Genomic DNA, 14,871 nt, shown 5'->3' with positions numbered 1-14,871 from the left:
GTGGTGAGCAAAGCATGAGACAGTACCTGAAGGCATTTAAGTATTAGTGAAGGTGTGTTGGTTGTAAATTATCTCAGGAGAGTTTGTTTGTTTGAAAATGTCTGTATTTCATTTTGATTAAAACCAACTTAGGGTCCCTTTATCTTTTGAAAAAGTCATGCACGCACGTGGAAAATTTCAAAATTACAACAGGGTATGCATACATGTAAGTCTCTCTTAACTTTTATCCCTCAGCCACCTTCCAGAAGAAACTACTTTTTCATGCCTCACCTTTTTCTAGCTGCTAAGAAAATTCTCTTGGAATAGCTCTTGAAATATCTTGTTGGATATACAATAATTTATTATTCATTATCCAATGTGTGGATTTCAGGTTAATTCCTATTTTATTATTAAAATCAGTGGTGGACAGGTTTGAATACAACTGAGGATAGATTCCTAGAACGGATATTGATGAGTGAAAGGATATATGCAAATTTTGTGATTAGGTTTTTTTGAGCTATAATTTACACACAATAAAATTAACCCTTTTAAGCGTGTAGATCTATAGGTTTTGACAGATGCATACAGTTGTACACCACCACCAAAATCAAGACACAGAACACTTCTATCACCTCAAACATTTCCCTTGTGCCTAGTGACTCCCTAGAGTCAGCAGATTGTTAAACTTTAAGGAATTTTCAAAGCCCATTGTTAAAAACAGCCATTATTTAAAATTAAATTACATAAACTTACAACTCAATATAATTATATTTTTTCAAAGGTAATAAGTACTAAAAACTTGTTGCTTTCTAATTATTTTACACTGTACTATTATCTGTGGCTGTGTAGTTATTAATATCTATTTTATCTGTATGGTGGAAATACCATATACTACTGTGCTGCTTTGCATCTCTTCGCAACTCCATGTTCAGTGTCATCACTTTGGGAGGTTAAAATTGGCCATGATGGGAATATTTACACTAGAGAAACTGGCAAATGCTACAAATCAGAGAGTTTTTATTTGGAGAGCTTGAAGATTTACCAGCATACTATGTTCACACCCCTTTATGCCACCCCCAGCCCCTGGCAGCAACTGATATATTTTCTGTTCTTATAGTATTGTCTGTTCCTGAATAAAAGAAATCATATAGAATGTAGTCTTTTGAGTTTAGCTTCTTTCATTTAACCTAATGAACTTGAGATTAATCTATGTTGTATGAGTAGTTGTTCCTTTCATTGCTAAGTAATATTCTATTGTATGAATGGATATACCACCGTTTGTTTACCATTCACCTGTTGATTGATATTTGAGCTTTTTTCAGTTTGGGGTGATTATGAATATAGCCATTATATATATTAACATATAGATTTTTAGTGAATATTAGTTTTTGTTTGTCTTGGGTAAATTCCTAGGAGTGAGACTGTGGGTTCATATGAGAAGCATATGCTTTACTTTATAAGAAGTTGTCAAACTGATTTTCAAAGTGGTCATACCATTTTGCATTCTGACAAGTAATGTATAAGAGTTCTAGTTACTCTTTATCCTTGCTAACTAACATTCATTTTGGTCAGTTTTTAAATTTTAGATATTCTAATAGGTTTGTAGTGACATCTCATTGTCACAGGAGCATTGGTCTGACATAACCTATTACAAGGTTCTTATAAGTAGAATCTTTTAATTTTTGAAGAATATTTTCATAAAATACATAATTTATAAATTGACTGTTATTTTCTTCAAGAACTTTGAAGATACTATTCCATTGGTTATTGGCTTTTAATCTTTACATTGTGAAAAGTCAACAATCAGTTTTATTATTTCTCCTTTGAAGGTAATATGTCATTTTTTTCCGTACCTGTTTAAGAGTTTGTTTTTTGTCTTTGGTTTTCAGAAGTTTTATTATTATGTGCTTATATGTGATTTGTTTGTGTATTTATCCTGCTTGGGGTTAGTTGAACTTCTTGTACCAATGGCTTGGTGTCTTTCATCATTTAAAAAAAAAATTTACAACCATTATCTCTTCAAATATTACTTCTTCCAAGATGTTTTCTTTTTTACTTCTGGGACTCAAGTTACCTGAATTTTAGACTTGTAAACCTTGTATTAGGTTCTTTTATCTATTTTGTCTACTTCTGGCTCTCTACACCTCCATCTAGATATTTTCTCCTATTTTTCACTAACTGTGTTTTAAGTCTTCTGTTAAACCTATCCATTGATATCTTAATTGCAGTTACTGTTTTTTCCATTTATTTCCATTTTCATATTTGCAATAATTTCTATTCTTTCTGAAACTCTCCCACTTGTTATTTAATTCCTCAAAAATATTAACAATAGTTATTAAACGCCTATGTCTATTCCAAACATGGACTTTATAATAACTATTTTGTGAGTCTGTTTATAGTGTCTGAATTTTTTTTCTTGGTTTTCAGTCAAGATTTGCATTTTTTGTATGCCTTGTTACTTTCGATTGAGTGTTGGACATTGTGTATGGGGCACAGTAGACATACTTTAAGTTTCTGGCTTATATTATAATGTTATTTTGACCAGAGAGAATTTACTTTTGTTTCTGAAAGACAACTATACTAGGATAAGATCACCATAATCCAATTAGGGAATGAGATGATCAAATCTAGGCTCCAATTCTTATGAAGTCTGATTTATTTCCAGGCCATTCTTATTCCTAGTGTGTAAATTTTGAGGGTCCCAAATGAAGTCCGAGGGTATATACCAGGTCCAATCCACCTTGGTGTGCTTTGAACTCCAATTTTCACCAACCCCAATCCCCGCTCCTGTGAAACTACTGGAAACTCCCCAACTTTTCAATCTCTCAGGCACTGATTTTGAAATAGGCAGTCAATCCTCTTGAGGGAAAAAGTTGCCCCAGATGTCAGATCACGACTCTTGGATTTCCTTCTCATCTGGATCTTGGCCCTCCAAATTCTTACTCTCTTGGTAGTTTCAGATGCTCAAACACATTTTTAAAATATATTTTGTCCAGTTTTATATTATCTCAATAGGAGGGTGGGCCCTAAACAGTCTAGATAGTTATTTTGGGATGCAGTACTCTATCAGTAGTTTTCAAAAACTTCCCAGGTGATTCTTTTTTTTTTTTAAGTACGAAGGATCTTTATTCTCAGGTCTGATATTGAATCTGTGGCTGCAGATGATGTCACTATTTTGAGAATAAAAGGTCCCATTATCTTCATCCTTTGCAAGTCTTCAGCCACAAAGTTACACCTTATTCTCATAACAAGATAAGTGAATCAGGCTGGAAGGGGATTTAGGAGGTACACTGATGATAAAAGCAAAGGGAAACATACACTTTGACAAGCATATTGTCCCAGTTACCTTGAAAGTTAAATTTCAGATTAATTTACAAAAGTAGTGACAGAACCATGATTTCAGTGAAAATCAACACAAGTTATACCTTAAAAAAAAAAATCAGTTCAGGAATACTAAGTCAGGCAAGCATGCAAAATTCAGAGTATTAAAAAATGCAAGGGCTGGTTGCCCAAACAGATATATCCCTCAGAAAAAGGGATATGAAAATGCTGAGCAGAACCAAAGGAATTAGAAGCTGAATTAGCAGACAAATTCCCTCATTTTATAAATGTGGGCAGACATTAACTGGCGAAGTTTACTCAGCTAGATTAAGGGTGTACATAGATCTAATTCCTGGTGCTATTTGCAACTACACATATCTAAAATACAAGGAGATAAATATCTGCAACACATTAGGCCCACTGATTTAAACAAAACAGTTCAACACTGGGGGTGAAGTTATTGTAGCACAGCAGCACATTATACATATTTAAGAGATTAAATGGAAAGAAGTAATCTCTTAAAGATTTTAATGCTCAGTTTTGATACACAATCAAGTTTCCATCCAATTTTCTGATGTATAGCAAACTGTACTAGCTTAAAAAAAAAGTGCTTTCTTCAGTTTTCTTCTACACGTTTTTTGGCCTTTCAAAACTGAGCACTGGGTCATTTTACTGTAAGTAATGTGATGTTATATATGTACCTTCTAATTGCACGTTTTAGGAATAAACAAAATCCACATTTCAGTAACTGAGAGTGTATTTATAAAATGAAAACCTCTCTATCAAAATACGCTTTTCACTGGGAAAAATAAATAAAACAGACAAATGGATCTACACAAAGTAAAAATTAACTTTGGTAGATTTCAGTGTAGGACAGTCCATAACAAGCTTATTTGCCCTTACTCCCCCAGAGCTGATCATCTTCCAAGTTCAGATTTTAAAAATATTTTTTAATTGAGATTATTATGTTGACATTTGTTTCTCATTCCACATCATCTTCAGCCAAGCTCTGAGCACTTACAATTCTCTGACTAATTGTTGGGAGCTTAGTCAGAAGCATCTGGAACACTGGTGGTGGAAGAGTTTGCCGCAATACTTACAGTAACTGCTGTGGATGTCCACACACAGCAATTGCATTTGTCAGATGGTCCACACCCTTCTCATATTCACCTTGAGCTAGTAACTCTTCACCAAGCTGTATTTCTTCGAGGAAGAATTTCTGAACGGCTTCAGCATCTTTAAGGTCAGGTAACTTGGAAAGTCCAGCTCTCTCCTTGGCAAGCTTCTGTTTCTTTCCTCGTTCTCGCACCCTGTTCTTGAAGTTGGGGTCACTCCGTCTCTTGCGGTCGAAGTAAATGCAGTACCCGATGAAAACAGCGATGGCGCTGTTCCGGCCCACCATCTTCTCTCCAACTAGGAGTGGGGTCGGAGGCGGCGGGGCCCGCGGAGAAGCTGTTGGCTCAGGACCCTCGGAGCAGACTCCGCCGCTCAGTACCGACGCCCGCTTCCCTGGTGATTCTAACGGGCAGCTGCAGTAACAAACCACAGACATAGAGCATAAAAGGCATGTAAGATTCTTCATGAATTGATTCCTTCAAATCTATGTAACCTAATGTTTTACCGCAGTCTTTTCTCTATACACAGGCTCCCAAGCCCATATGCCTTCCAGCCTGATGGAACTACTTACCATTTCTGATGTGCCAGACCACAGTGCTCTCTCTTATCTTCAACCTTTTGCATTTATCACCCTTCTTTGCCTGGCCCACTCCTTTATTCATCCTTTATATCTCGTTTTAAGTGTTACCTCTTCATATACTACACTTAACTGTTATGTGTCTTTTCCATCCGTTTGTAAGGCTTTCTAGGATCTGTTTGCTGCTTTAAAAGTAGGACTAGGTCTTCTGAGCTGTTCTGTCAGTCTGAAGTTCCACTTCTTTTCCTTCAATATACCTCCCATTTCTTCCTCTTCTGTCCTGCCACCACCTTATACCCAATCATTAAGGCTGTGAGGTCCTTGAAGGAAGTAACTGACACAGGTGCTTAAATAATTGTTATTGAGTTGAATTAAATGAAACATTTTTCAAAACTAAAATTTCATGAAAACAAGACTGCCTCAGAAATCTGAAGTCTGTATTTAATCAGTCTTTGTTAAATTCAGTCCATATATACCTGAATAGTAGAGAGAAAATAATATCTGTTCACTGTAAATGAAAATAATGCTCAATTCTTACTCTGTTGAGTAATTATTTACTCTGTGATGACTTTCCTGGAGATATCATGTAATTGACTAACTTTACTTAGTGCTTGATGTGTACCAGGCATTATATTGATACTATCTTTTCCCATGTGTCTTCCCATTTAATCCTCACAATAATTCTATGTAGTAGATGCTGTTGTTATTAAGGCTAAGAGGTGCTAGGTCCCCTTACCAAGATTATATATCTGGTGAGTGGCTGACTCAGGACACAAACAAGGTATATCTGACCCTAAAACTCATACTTGTATAACATTATACTAAACACTAGTAGAAAAAGCACAGCTTTACACCTGTGCTCAGACCTTATTTCCATCAATGGTGTATCATAGTACAAACTACTTAAACTTTCAGATCCTCCGTTTCCTCATCTATAATAACTGAATTCAATACTTCCCTGAAAAGTTCTGAGGAAACGGTCTGGCATGATGTCAGGTGTGTTATAGGTGCTTGATCAATATGATTACACACACACACACAAACACACACGCACACTTTGTCCACATCTTTATTTCTTTTATTGCTGACTTTTTCATACCATCTGTTATTTGACTATAACTACTTTAGTTATTTATGCATTCTTTTTCTATACTCTAGGCGGTGCTAGCATAGTTTTAACTAACTTCATATGAATTAATTACTTACCAGTAGTGACATATTTATTATCAATTGCACAATTGCTTTATGGAGTTCTAGTAAAACATTACTTCAAGTGTAAAATATGTCTAGTTAAGAACAAATTACCCATGCTAATAAACAAATTTGACACAAGCCATTATTTGCTGAGCTTAAAGCTGCATTTGTTGAAAAGCCTCAAGTCATTTCATTTTTGCTGAAGACTCATATTTAAGTAATTGTGTAATATAGTCATTCATTACTGTCAAGCTACACTTCTGTCTGCCTTTACAGCAAAGAACACAGTCCAGCATTTAGTGCATGTTCTACGGAATTATTTCTCATTGGGGGGAAAAAAGACAGAGATTTCTAAGAATCCTGGATGAAAGGAAAAAGTAATGGGTTAATACTGTTCAATATATTATTTCATAAAGTGGTCATATTTCAGCACACTTGCTTTTAGATTGTCCACCTAGGTTTAGCTCATCACTTTGATTAAAAAAAAAAAAAGACCACATTGATATTAGTTCCCTTGGTTGGTTTGAATATTAAGATCTGTTTAACAACTGCTTTCTGCACATACAATTGGTTCACCCATGCAAGGGGTCCATCTGTGACGCTGAAGTGGGTGAGGACACCTGCAGGCCATTTATAGGACTGGCCAGAGAGGTGACTATAGTGAAGGGATTGGTTTCCTAAATTTTTCTGATAAGAATCACCCTGGGCACTTGTTAAATGCAGAGCTTCCCAGGTCTTGCTCCTAGAGACTCTGATTCAAAGGGTCTGAGCACTTGAAAGTCTAACAAAAAGCCCAGGTAACTTTTCAAACTTATCCTCAGGTACATTTGGAAAACACTGTTATAAAGGTTATACGAGCTTTAAAAATACTTGTTTATTTGAGAAAATGGATGCAGTTTATCTTCTTGTGCTTCAGTATGTATGTATCCAAAACTCTGCAGGCTCTACCTTCAAATGTGTGCATGTTTATAAACCTGCTTCTCAACAAAGCATATTTCATTAAGTTTATCTAAGGCTATCGGGAAGAGATGGATTTATACAAAGGACTCTGGAGAAGGGAAGGGAAGCAGTGGCTCCCCTTGATATAACACTTGGGACCCAAACTCTCACAAGCCATTTTCTGGGAGGATTCAGCACTGGAATAGCTGCACTGGGGCTGAACAAAACCCCACTTACCTGCCACAAAGTAGCATTCTGCTTTTTCTATGAATGGCTCTTGCTACCCTGGCTCCAGCGGGCTGAACCAGGGATCAATGGGGAAACCAGGAGCGCTAGGCACATGAGAAGCCAACTCCCTTTGCAAAGGCTTGGTGAGAAATTTTGTCTAACGATAACAGTTCCAATCCAACGAAAACCCCTTTTGGAAAAGAGTAAATGCCAAGGTGCAAAGAGAAGGCAAGATTTTCAAGTTTAGACTGCATACTGAATGACACTGGCCAATTGTCCTGGTTTCCTAAAACACTGAGACCCTGAGTGACTATAGCTACTGAGGTTCGTCACCTATTATACCACAATTCCACAAAATCTTAACATAGAGACTTTTCCCCAAAGTCATCTGTTCATGTCCCTTTCTTGCAGGCCTAACTAGCAAAGTAATATAAGCACACACTGTCCAAAACTGAGCACTAACCCCATGTCAATCAACCACAGAGAGCTGTGGGTCCTGGGAAGTTCAGCGTACAGCATATATTAGCTACTTTGCCTTTAATCTAGAAACCTGACTCTACTGGTGAAGGTTTATGTAATTTTCAATGTATACAATGACCAATACATCATGGCACCATCTAACCAGAACGGATGCTGGCTATCAAATACCAACTTTGTTCAAGGTTCTTAGTTGAGAACATACAATCTACTCGAGCTAGTTTAAGCAGGAAGGGATTTATTTAGAGGTGCTGAACGTTCACATAATCATTGTGAGGGCTAAAGAAATAGACTCTGATCTCAGTTTTCAGGATATGTCTCAAAACAACGCTGCAGAACTGGAAAGTCAAGGGAGCTTCCACCTTTGACATGATCAAAAGCTAAAGAGTCAGCAAACTGCTGCTATAGCACCTGGCTCCAGAATCATACTGCCCTCACCGCAGTCCACATAAGCAAAATAGATGCTTTGTGATCTACCTCTCTCCCCACATGTAGCTAATACTGTAGTGTGTCAACTCAAACTCCTTTAAGCTCTAAAGCACGGTCCTGAAGCATGGTCCTGCAAATGACAGGAATGTTGGCTGCAACTCACCACTAAGAATTTCCCTTGGCCATAGGAAGCTGCATAGCCTAAAGAATGCATTCCACACCATTGACTTGTTGCTGCAGGGCTGCAAAGACCCAGCCTCCTTGCTTCCATTCGGGGCAACTCTGAAGAGCCATCCTGGCTACAGAGCATCTTTTTTTTTTTTAACATCTTTATTGGAGTATAATTGCTTTACAATGGTGTGTTAGTTTCTGCTGTATAACAAAGTGAATCAGCCATACATATACATACATCCCCATATCTCCTCCCTCTTGCGTCTCCCTCCCTCCCACCCTCCCTATCCCACCCCTCTAGGTGGTCACAAAGCACCGAGCTGATCTCCCTGTGCTATGCGGCTGCTTCCCACTAGCTATCTATTTTACGTTTGGTAGTGTATATATGTCCATGCCACTCTCTCACTTTGTCACAGCTTACCCTTCCCCCTCCCCATATCCTCAAGTCCATTCTCTAGTAGGTCTGTGTCTTTATTCCCGTCTTGCCCCTAGGTTCTTCATGACCTTTTTTTCCCTTAGATTTCATATATATGTGTTAGCATACGGTATTTGTTTTTCTCTTTCTGACTTACTTCACTCTGTATGACAGACTCTAGGTCCATCCACCTCACTACAAGTAACTCAGTTTTGTTTCTTTTTATGGCTGAGTAATATTCCATTGTATATATGTGCCACATCTTCTTTATCCATTCATCTGTTGATGGATACTTAGGTTGCTTCCATGTCCTGGCTATTGTAAATAGAGCTGCAATGAACATTGTGGTACATGACTCTTTTTGAATTATGGTTTTCTCAGGGTATATGCCCAGTAGTGGGATTGCTGGGTCATATGGTAGTTCTATTTTTAGTTTTTTAAGGAACTTCCATACTGTTCTCCATAGTGGCTGTATCAATTTACATTCCCACCAACAGTGCAAGAGGGTTCCCTTTTCTCCACACCAGCATTTATTGTTGGTAGATTTTTTTTTAAATTTATTTATTTTATTTATTTATTTTTGGCTGTGTTGGGTCTTCGCTGCTGCGCGCGGGCTTTCTCTAGTTGCGGCGAGCGGGGGCTACTCTTCCTTGCGGTGCGCCGGCTTCTCATTGCAGTGGCTTCTCTTGTTGCGGAGAACAGGCTCTAGGCGCGCGGGCTTCAGTAGTTGTGGCACGTGGGCTCAGTAGTTGTGGCTCGTGGGCTCTAGAGCGCAGGCTCAGTAGTTGTGGCGCACGGGCTTAGTTGCTCCGCAGCATGTGGGATCTTCCCGGACCAGGGCTCGAACCCGTGTCCCCTGCATTGGCAGGCGGATTCTTAACCACTGCGCCACCAGGGAAGCCCGTTTGTAGATTTTTTGATGGTGGCCATTCTGACCAGTGTGAGATGATATCTCATTGTAGTTTTGATTTGTATTTCTCTAATGATTAATGATGTTGAGCATTCTTTCACGTGTTTGTTGGCAATCTGTATATCTTCTTTGGAGAAATGTCTATTTAGGTCTTCTGCCCATTTTTGGATTGGATTGTTTGTTTTTTTGTTATTGAGCTGCATGAGCTGCTTGTAAATTTTGGAGATTAATCCTTTGTCAGTTGCTTCATTTCTTACAGAATCAGCAGAAGCCTCTGTTGCTATTGTATCTCAGTTTAGCTTCTTCTTCCCATCAGAAGCAAGTGGGTACAATTATTATAATGAACAACAAGGTCTGAGTGGCCGCCAGGGAGCCTGACTCATAGAGAGCCATGGAGATGATGAATAGAATATGGCATTCCTAGGGGCAAGAGAGATAGGCAGCTAAAAATCTATACAATCAAAAGAAATTAAAAATGGATGGTTAGGAGACTAAGGGCGGCAATGCCAATAAGTAGTTCCTAGACTTGAGCTGATTCTCAGATCTGGAATCCACTGACTGAAGAAGAATCTGGGTCACCAGGACGAAGGATCCCAGAGCACCATGGTACTTGTATATGGTAGTGATTCTCCCTGCCCCTCCCTAAAGGGATCTTTAGCTACTTGCTTGGGTAACTATATACTGAGAAAAGGAAAATACTCAGATATTTTGAGAACTAGTGGACATGGACTCCAGGTTGACTTTGATAGCTGGGTACCTGAAGCAACATGGCCCCACTGTTGGATATGAGAGGTAATAAATGGAGTTCGGGCCCAGGTGTGGATCACTGGGTCCGCAGACCCACCTACTGGTCATTTCAGTGGTACCTGAGTGGATATTTTGAATGGACATATGTAGTAGTTGGCAAATCTTCCACACTGGTTTCTTGGCCTGGGAGGTTAGCGCTACCATAGTGGGGAATGGCAAATGGAAGGCTTTGAAACTGCCTGCCTCTTCCTGCCAAGATTGTAAATAAAAAAATAATATCACATCTTGGGGCCAGTGACAGAGATAAATGCCAACACAAATACTTTGGAAGCTTTGGTAAGTCTATGAGCTTCAGAGGATAGGAGGTAACCCTTTGAAGTTCAGAGGCCCCATATCAGTACAGCTTTTAGGGTCTGGGCATGCCAGGGCATCGATTCCAAAGTAAAGGGCATGTTATTGTATCTTGTACTTCCCACCACTAAGAAGGAAGCACGTGTGTGATAGACCTCTTCAGGTTTTGGGCACAGCAAATTCCACACCTTGGAATATTTCTCCAGTCCACTTAAGTAAGCCTGCCTGCTGGGGCAGCTAGAGGTGGAGCAGGAAGGGCAGAACAGCAAGGGGTTGTGCAGCAAGACCAAGTTTCTGTACAATAGCCAGGCCACTTTGGCAATACTGGGGTACTAGCATAGAGATATCTGTGGTGGAAACAGTTGCCCTGTGGAGTTTATTTATCCTTATAGGGGAAATTTATCCTTATAGGGGAATCATAACACAGGCACCTAGCAAAGCAATTTATATCTGCAACATGAAATTATATTCCATTTGAAGAACCATTAGGCCCCTAGCAAGGCAATTGATATCTGCAGCATAAAATTATATTCTATTCCATTTGAAAAACCATTAGGCCCTGACCATGGGCATCAAGTGGCCATCTGGACAGAGCTGCCCATCTGTCAGATCCACCAAGTTATATGGTTGGTGGCCCAACAGCAATCTGTTGTAAGATGGAAGTAGTGCATCTGGGACTGGCACAAATTAGCTGCACAAGCAAGTGACCCCAATCCCTGTGTCATCCACCACTCTTGCACTGGTGCCGCTCAGTGCACACACATGGCCACATGGTGAGTCCCCTATTGCCAGCTGACAGAAGTGGAAAAAGGCTAAACTTCATTCACAGATGGGATGCTGTCCTCTAGGACACAATACACTCAAAACCAACCAACATTCTATGGTGCTGTGCCCCCAGTAGGTAGAATGCATGTGCCTAGGAACTAAGGGGTAGAAATACGAGTACCCCAAATTATCACACTCCCAGTGATCTACTTGAGGGAATCTGTGCTTTCTATCCCTGAACCTTTAGGCACTATGGCGCATCATGCCAAAAGACCAGCAGTCAAGGAAAGGAGTCATCATTGCAGTTAGGAACAATTAGCATTGATCACCAGAAGGAGGTAGGGAGTCGTTACACAAAAGATGCAATGAACTACAGTTCTGGCATTCTGAAGATTGACTGGAATTGACATCTTTTTGTTTGACCCTGTACAATTTTGATGATCAATGGACAAGTGCAGTAGTCAAGCCTGAAAAGAGCATGCTGACCAGGGATTCAGACCTTCCTTCAGGGAGGAGGATTTGGTCACCGCAACAGTGAAGCATCTAGAGCAGCGGAGGTGATAGCTAGGAGTGAAGGGAATATAGAAGGAGCAGTAGAGAAGGGAGACCATGAGTATCAGTTGTCGCCTTAAAACCAGCTGCATCAGTGGAGACTGTATTCATTTGACCAACCTCCTTTATAAATTTTCTCCAGAAATGATGCCAACCAAAATCCCAGAGAAGCTGTTTGCAGATGGGGTAAGTATAGTGTAAGCAAGTTAATCTGAGCCGCACAGTGGGTGCTCGGTAGTGGACTTTAGGGATCTGTGCTGGGCCATCTACGTTCCCCCTTCAGGACCCAGGCACACAGCCTCCCAGCTGCCAAGAGAGTTGACTGCTGATAGCTCTGTCCATCTTTGAAAATCGCTCTTGACTGTTAGGAGCTGCCTTGCCCAAGGTATGCCTTGTCCCTGGGGGCGGCCTATGCCCATTGCCTAATAGATGCAGGATACAATATACTAGTCCCTTCCGTCTTGATTAGGGACACCTCTGACTGGCCTTCCCAGTGCAGAACACCCGCGGGATTGGTTGAAGTCCCCTTTGCAACTACATTACAGTTCAGTTTCTCTAAACTCGGTCCATTCCTGCTTCTCTCTTTTCCTTCTGGGTGTTGTTCCTGAAGACAGTCCCTAATAAATCTTCTGTATGCAAACCTTTGTCTAGGAATCTGTTTTCAGGGGTTCCAAACTAAGTTACCATATAACTTGATTTCAAATCTAAGATGTGGTGCATCTGATTACTGCAGTCTACTTCACATGTGAAATGCTAAGTGTAAGGGGTCTGGGAAATGCAGTAGTGAGCCTTGCAAACTCTGAACTACTGGAAGGCATGCCTGGATGGGGTAGACTGTGTGCAGAGGGAGTTGGTTTGCAGTATCCACCATGCCAACCCATGAAGATACATCTTAGAAACCTGTACAGCGCGCTAATCTGCCTTCAAAAGTAGGAAATGGTGGCTGAAATTATTATTAAATTTTTAAATTATTCTTGGAGCAAAGAGAAAACTTGCTTCTACCTCAATGTCTTTGTTCCCCTAATTGTCAGCACAGAGTGGTTTCTCCTTTGGAGTTGGCTAAGCACTGCCAACAGGCCAAGTAACAAACTGTTCAGATATGTGTGTAGAATAATTCTCTGTCATGTGGGTTTGGAAGCTCTGTGAAGGGCACTGATATTCACTGATGATTTACTTTGTACCAGGCATGGCATAAGGTGATTTCCTGATGGATTCAGGAATAGCGACTTGATGTTTTGTGTATTACCATGCAGGAAACTGGAAACAGAAACTGGGGAGTTAAATCAGTGTTTTGTTTTATTTTGTTTTGCTTTTGTATCATAGTGGCAGCTGTGGGATTTGAACTTTCTTCTGACTCCTAAGTCCATTCTCTTTCCACAATACTGTGATGGCTATTGAAAAGCAGGGAGCAAGTCTTCCCTCTCAACCAGAGTCTAATTGAGTGGCTTGCTCTGTCGGGCTGATGAATCAAAGGGTCCTGGTTTTACATTTCCCCAAAAGATGTGTCTGTCGTGTGTGGTCTCACTGCCATGGAGCATATCCTAGGCAGCAGTCCATCCCATGTGCCACTGGACACAATGGGAATCAGTCCAGATAGACTTCCTAGGCTGGCCACAGCTCCAGTACCATCCCCATGAAAACAGCTTGGGGGTCAGGATCTGCTAAAAGCAGAGCGGAAGGAGTGCTTTTGTGTCTTAAAAGCGGTGCACAGTCATTGCAGTGTTCTGTAGAGAAGATGAGCTTAAAGCAAAAACATGCAACTGCAGCATCTCAAGCATCTTTACCATGCCAAAGGACAAGAGGTCAAAACCTTTGTTGGCAAATTAGAAGGCAATTTGGACCTTGTCAATTACCTACCTGAACACATGGGAAGAATTTTTGCCATCTCTGCTCAATCTGGTCTAAGAATTGCATTTATGGGAAAGGAACTAACATTTATTGAGTGACCACCGTGCCTGGGCACTGAGTTCCCCCAGTTACACTGTGAGTTTGGGCATTGTTACCAGTTTTTATGGGTAAAAAAATTGGGACTTGGGGAAATTTAGTAAATCACCCAACATCCCCACACTGAGGAGTACCTGGCTGAAATGCAAGTCCAGTCTGTCTGGCCTGAAGCCCACGCTTTGTCTGAGACACTGTTTAGGGAGAAAAGCAAGACAAAGTGAATATTGCTGAGCTAGTTTCATCAGAACTCTTTTGCTGAAATGCATTTGCTTCGTCTGTCTTAGGAATCAAAGGTGGTTTTGCAGCATCTCTCTGGAAGGGATGTGTTCACAGATGGTGCATAGATTTCTCAGCCAAGAGCTCTTAAATATTATGTGACTATATTCTCCTGAGGAATTCCCTGAGCACACTGGGTCTTCGTGCCTTAGACTACATGGACACCTGCACACACAAAACTCACACTCTGCCGTCCGCGTTCTCACACACAGATGCACATTTTCTCCCATTCTCTCACACGCTCCCTCTCTCACAACACACCTGTTACTGCCTCTCAACAAAGGCAGTTTTGTACTGTGAAAGCACCAATTCAGAAGGAAAACATGAACCATATAGAGGGAATGGCAGAAGGGAAGTTCTTAAGCAAATAAATAACATAACTTGTCTCATGAATTTTCCCATTTTCCCTTGGGGTGAAGATGAAGTAAAGGGAACTAGTGCCCACCTGCCCAGTGTTCTTGCCAACTGCAGTTTGTTTCC

At 40.3% G+C, this 14,871-nt stretch overlaps 1 protein-coding gene and 1 pseudogene across 2 annotated transcripts in view; one reads left to right on the top strand and one right to left on the bottom strand.

Annotated features, from left to right (window-relative positions):
- LOC309615635 (uncharacterized protein) overlaps positions 1-14,871 on the top strand; it is a gene marked incomplete at its 5' end in the record, with an annotated part of 609,457 nt that overhangs the window by 548,317 nt on the left and 46,269 nt on the right. The window lies entirely within an intron of this gene.
- On the bottom strand, positions 4,230-4,867 carry LOC309615670 (mitochondrial import receptor subunit TOM20 homolog pseudogene; annotated as a pseudogene). Its single transcript has one exon. The product of its transcript is annotated as a mitochondrial import receptor subunit TOM20 homolog pseudogene (transcript).

Source organism: Balaenoptera borealis (assembly GCF_965194805.1).
Source record: "Balaenoptera borealis genome assembly, chromosome: 18".
Classification (NCBI taxonomy): Eukaryota; Metazoa; Chordata; class Mammalia; order Artiodactyla; family Balaenopteridae; genus Balaenoptera; species Balaenoptera borealis.
Note: the sequence above shows the minus strand (reverse complement) of the source record. Positions and strands in the feature narration are given on the sequence as shown.